Genomic DNA, 6396 nt, shown 5'->3' with positions numbered 1-6396 from the left:
AGGTCTGGAAAAAGCCAAACTTTTACATAACACATCTTTTTTGATTGAAAGAATCAAGGACTTCCGCCTCGAAGATTATGGGCTTGTTCAAAAACTTTTTGTTATTTCACAAGAATGTTATAGCTTATAATTGCTGAATTTCACTATCGAGAGAAATTCGATAATCTTATGGTCGTGAACGTTATAAATTACAGGTTTCCAAGAAGAGAAATAAATAAGATCACAAAATACGACAAGCGTGGGAAGAATGACCTTAAACCCAGCCTGAGACGACACTGTGCATGAATACATTAGGAAGCTGAAGAGATGGGTAAATAAAGAAACAAATAAGATGGATGTCTTTGCAAACAAAAAGGTGAATGTCTTCGGAGACGGAGAACATGAACGCCTTAGGTAACAGAGAACATTTGTCACACAATAAGAACACGCTCTGAGATAGATAAAATCCTTTACATGCATTAATATGATTTGCATGCAAGATACAAACGAGTTTTCCCGCTCAAATGAAAAATCTCAAATGGCATGAGCTAAAATCACAAAAGAAACATGATCCAACACGAAAACTGACAGGTGGCACAATTGTCAATTGCAATTTAAATAACTGTTGATCGAAAGACGATTCACTTGAAGCATTTTGAAGTGCAGCTCAACTAAATCCCTCGGGCTTCGTTTTTTTTCATCTTTAAAAATGGTTTTAGTTGTTATTTCGGATGTAATATGGTTATAGATTTTGATATAATTGGTTATAGATTTGCTGTGAAATAAAATTTTAGGCAGTCGAAGACCGAATAAAGCTGAGAAGGTAAATTGAGCGCACTCAGTTCTGTAACTTAGTTCTGTAGCATTGTAAACGCAATTTCGGAAGATGTTGGTTACTATTGTGTTCATATGTATTGAATGTCATAGCCTTCGGCAATTTTATTAACAGGTTTGTATGATTTGCCGGGTTTACGCGAGTGCTGAAGTCGGCATGACAAAGCTTTGGATACCTGGGATCATTCACCCTCATTCTCGTGATCTTGAAATGCATAGCGTTTGAATATTTGCTTTAGAACAGAAGGAAAAACGAATTTTGCATTCAATCACAGGAAAATTATTTAACAAAACAACATTTAAACTGTCTTAATACGAGCTCGTTAGTTAAAAATGAAAATGAAAGACGTCAAGAAATTAAAGCACTCAACACAACAATTAAATAATAAAATTGTTGAGCGAACTAAAATGTATCAAAGCTCAGACCAGTGGAGAAAAATTATTGGTGGGGCTACAGAGCCCAGTAAGCCACCTTTCCCGGCACTCCCTGCTTGAAGTTAAGTGTTTTGAATTTCGGTACCTGTACACAAAGCAGATGTGTCGTAGCTCTCAGGTTGCAAATTTTTTTAGTTAGTTAAACCAAACTCGTTTTTTGTCATTTTTGTCATTCAAATTATTGTCATTCTTTTAGAATAATTGAATTCATCATTACCTGCAGGCAGTAGTTGTATATTCTCGTATTGAAAGTTCCTGGCTCCAAATATAAATGCCTTTTTCAGCCACGGCAATCTCGACAAAATCGAAAATAATTGTTGCTGGGCGAAAATATTATGCAATGAATTGATACGAGCTATCTTTGCTGGAAATATCACTTTTGCAAAAGCAATATTTCAATTGCCCCAAGTTTCTATGGAAGCGTATCGCTTCTTTATGAAGATTGCATAACTCCTGACTTAGTGACAAAGCAATACTGCAAATGACCATATCAGCGAAGCCAGGAAAAGTTTTTACATTCAAATTTTTCTGCCGCATGTGGGTGTCAATTACGGTGGCCGGAACGGGTCACCAGAAAAATAATTTAAAAAACATAACAAACAATAAGAACACTAATGATGACCGTGGGCAGGCCAGACCAGGTAAGACTGGGACGAATGTGTAGTGAGTATTTTGAAATGTGTAGCGAGTATTTTGAAATGTGTAGTGAGTATTTTGAAATGTGTAGTGAGTATTTTGTAATGTGTAGTGAGTATTTTGAAATGTGTAGTGAGTATTTTGAAATGTGTAGCGACTATTTTGAAATGTGTAGTGAGTATTTTGAAATGTGTAGTGAGTATTTTGTATTGTGTAGTGAGTATTTTGAAAAGTGTAGCGAGTATTTTGAAATGTGTAGCGAGTATTTTGAAATGTGTAGTGAGTATTTTGAAATGTGTAGCGAGTATTTTGAAATGTGTAGTGAGTATTTTGAAATGTGTAGTATGATTTTGAGTGATGTTTTCTTATTGTTTGTTATGTTTTCTAAATTATTTCTCTGGTGACCCGTACCGGCCACCGTAGTCAATAGCTGTCTATTATTTTACGAAGTGCCACTTAATTATGCGGGGGTCCTACTTATTTATGCGTGGTGCCTTCTTTATTATGAGCAGTGCTTCCTCAACCAGCTCTTTAACCGTACGAGGTGGCTTCTACATTACATGCGGTGCTTTCAGCATTTTAAGCGTGGTGGTTATACTATTTAAACGCGGTGATTTTGTCGATAAACGCGGTAGTTTGAATATGCGCATTGGTTCTATTATTACAAGCCAGTGGCTTTATTATTCGCAGCGCTTTCAACATTACATGCAGTGGTTTATAATCTTTATGTTGGGGCAAACCCGCAGTCTTGTTGTCTAGCAGCAGCATTAATTTGTAGATTTCCGTACATCACACCTATTCCGCATTCCCAAGTAAAAATGGTGTCTGATACGTTTGATATACCCGTTTTACGGATAATGAACTAAACTTAACCTCGAAATTCATTTTGAAGTATTTAACGCGTGGAAAATATTACCCAACATAGTAAATAAGTTTCAAAACTGAACTTTCAAAACTTGAAAATGCAAAGTGACGAAGACATTATGGCGCCCGACGCATTGAATGCATGATATTTGAATACATGGGATTATGACCATTCATTCAATTGTTTTTGTTAGATCTAAATTGAGGAGCTTCGACACCCCCCTGTTCTGAATTTTGCTATTTTATAAAGCAGGTAGCAGGGAGAGTCTAAACTAATCAGATTAAATCTAGTAATAAAATTTGGGGATTGCCAAACAAACCACATAGCTGCCCGGAATAGAAAATGTTCTTGAACAATTTATTGTTAAATGTAATTCATTTTTACTTTTGTATAAATAGATGATTATGAAGAAGCTAATTTAGTTGTTTTTCTGAAAATTTTGTGAATTTGGTCACAGAACTAGATTTTTGGAATTTTCATTCAGTCAAAATTAAGTACTTGCCTTTATTTTTCAAAATTCTTGAAATGTTTTCATCTTGAAGATTTTTCAGTTTAGAACGACCACCAGCAGATTGTTTTCGATATATTTTTTGGTGAATAAGGCACCTGTTTTTCACAGGATGCACACACTCATCAACCGTTTCAGTGAGACACAATACATCTATGATGAATTTTGTTAAAATATCGAACTATAAGTTAAAATGAATGGTTTAAACTTTGCTTTTCACGATTGCACTATCATTTTTTATAATAATTTGGGAAAACGAGCATTTTTTTTCAATTTTCGATAGAAAGGCACTTCCAGCCTAGTTTGCATATTTATCTAGGTTTTATAAAAACTTACGGAGCCACGATAGTTTCAATTCTGTTTCTTGTGCTTTAAAACTTAATCCAAATATTGATGCAGTTTACCAACGCTGATTGCAAAACCATATAATACAGTTAAACTACGTTATTAAGAAATCTTGCCACAATTTTTAACCTCCAGTCCACGATTTATTTTCTTATATAAAATTCAAGATGGCGGCAGCTTGTCGGGAATTTCCCTTCACTGTACTAAAGTGAAACATCCCGCAGGAACATCTTCGCAATTGCTCCTCTGCTCTTAAGAAAGTCTTTCACCGTTCAACCGCAATATCTGCCACTGCTGAGAAGTTTTTTTACACAGGAAACCTCAGGATTACGAGGTTACCTCGTTTGATGATCAGCAACACAATCATCATTCATGCACTGTCAGATTATTTACAAGACAGTCAGTAATGCTTCAATATCATAAACGTTTGGTTTATAACAAATGGGAGAAATTACAGTCATACTAAGACATAAAAATGTAAGTTGTGTTATATTGGAAGAACTTAGACGACAGAGTTTGTTTGAATAATACAAATTTTTGCTAAAACCATAAAAACGTTGCCAGCGAAAAACAAACTCTCAATAATATCAAGAAACTATCTGCCTGCAAAAATTTCAAGCAATGTATTTTATGAGTTTTACGAGAGTGATGTCCGCTATGTTGGTAGAATTCTCAAATGTTGAGTTATAGGATGAAGAAACATTACAAATTTTCTGTTAACAAAAGACGTTGATTTTTCACTTTTCAGCGTATTTTACTAACATAAATTTTTAAGACTGGCCTATTTAAAAACCCACCATCATTTATTTAAAAAATGAGCGAGGCCAGAGGCAAATTATGCTTATTTTATGAATTATTAGCACAATCGAGAATAGCCTGTTAAAAATTGAACCTGGGAGTATTGTTATACAAGTTTGTAAATGTGCATAGGTCGTAGGGGTAGTGCAGTACTGAGATGGATTGTTCGTGTGTTAGCGTTATTGAGGTTCGCAAAGGTTGTCGAAAGTTGTTTTGAGTGGAAACATCAGTCAACACAAACAACGACAGTCCTTCTCATGACTATGCTAACCTGGATGATCTACATCCACAAACATGTAACGATACTCCAGGGTTCAAACCATTTACTTCAATGTAAGACGATGAAAAACGTTTACGCTTGTCAATGTCATGGTTTATTTCGAACTCGTGTTCGTTTTCTTGTTGACTTACTATTTGACATCAACACCAACGGTCCTTCTTGGACTGCACTAACCTGGACAATCTACATTTCAATATTTATGTCCTATCGAGTTTGTTTTTAATTTTTAGTTTCCTTTTACTGTTCTAGCATTTTTGCAATGCCTTGTACCCTGAAAATTGTGAAGTGGAAAATTGCTGAAATTATTATGGTGTTGAATCAAGTGTACATACTGAACTTTGAATTTGGACATGAACGGAGTGGAGTCCGGCAGTCGTAAAAAAATGAAAGAAAACTCACCACATTGTGGGGCAGTTTTATATCGATACCTTTTAACTCCTTTCTGGATGTTGACAAGCGTATATTTTCTTTTAAAAGCCATAAATAATATGTTATCTACCAGCTACAAATACTTTTAAGATTCCGCCATTTTGTTTTAAAAATTTCGCGGGAAGAATTGAGCCAGCAGAATTTGGAGTAGCGGTGACTACAAGTAAAATACTTAAGAGAAAATATTTCGTCTTAAAATACTACGATCCTTTTTGTTGGAATTATCAAATAGGCAAAAAACTTATAACTTTTGAAGTTAATGTAAACAGTTCACCTCCAGAAAAGACCTGAAAATACTATTCTATTTTAAGCTGTTCCAAAAGATGCTCAACCAACAATAATTTTCAGCGAAACCTCTATAACTATAAAATACAACTTTTACAACCTTGCGAAATTCGCAATGACGAAATTATTTGGATCATCGATTTGTGTAGAGACGGTTTGTCTTCAGTAGAATACGGATATCACATAAAATGCCATTAAGGCTTTACCAAAGTAAATACCTAAGAAGAATAAGTGCAGTTATTGGTAAGTTTCAGGGAACAAGTAGTCAATTACATGGGCTCAGTTGGCAGAGTTGCCTCGGCAACGCATTAAATGTGCAAATTGGTGATAAACACCTTTTTTCCTCGAAGAATGCATTGACCCTACCAAAAAAACTCGGAACATGTATTCGCTTAAGACTTGAGAGTGGCTGGAGACAACTAAATTGCTTTCCCTGGACATCAGATATGCCCTTCCTGCCTTTGTTTCCTGGAAACACTGTTTGTCTAGGTATATTACTAGTAGTAATACACATGGGGGTACGAATCCATAAAAAGTTTACTTTTTATGTATTCGAATCCCCCATGTGTATTACTACTACACAAGTGGGTAAAAACCGTCTTTAATAATCAAGTGTTAATAATCAAGTGTTAAGAAAGCATCAGTTCGGAGGGGGATCGGCAGCGCAGAGCACAAAGTGCTCGAGCAGGGGAATGGATCCCCCGAGAATTCTAAGCGACGGCGGGGAAAATTTTCACGAAGTGAAAATTCGGAGCGTCCCCTTACATTCGAAGAATATTCGAAGAATATTCGAGAATAACAGAGGCTTAAGAAATGCTCTTCAAAAAACCGTCTTTAATAATCAAGTGTTAATAATCAAGTGTTAACAAGACCCTGTCAGGCGCGTGTCTTAGTGCATGTTTTCAACAATGGTTGTTTAATGTAATAGCACATTTCATCAGCGCATGTATAATAATACAATGTTGTACAAAATATGGAATCTATATGTTTTTTTAATTTGTC

This window comes from Xenia sp. Carnegie-2017, unplaced genomic scaffold (assembly GCF_021976095.1).
Source record: "Xenia sp. Carnegie-2017 unplaced genomic scaffold, XeniaSp_v1 HiC_scaffold_13, whole genome shotgun sequence".
NCBI classification, from domain to species: domain Eukaryota; kingdom Metazoa; phylum Cnidaria; class Anthozoa; order Malacalcyonacea; family Xeniidae; genus Xenia; species Xenia sp. Carnegie-2017.
This window is presented reverse-complemented; position numbering follows the sequence as displayed.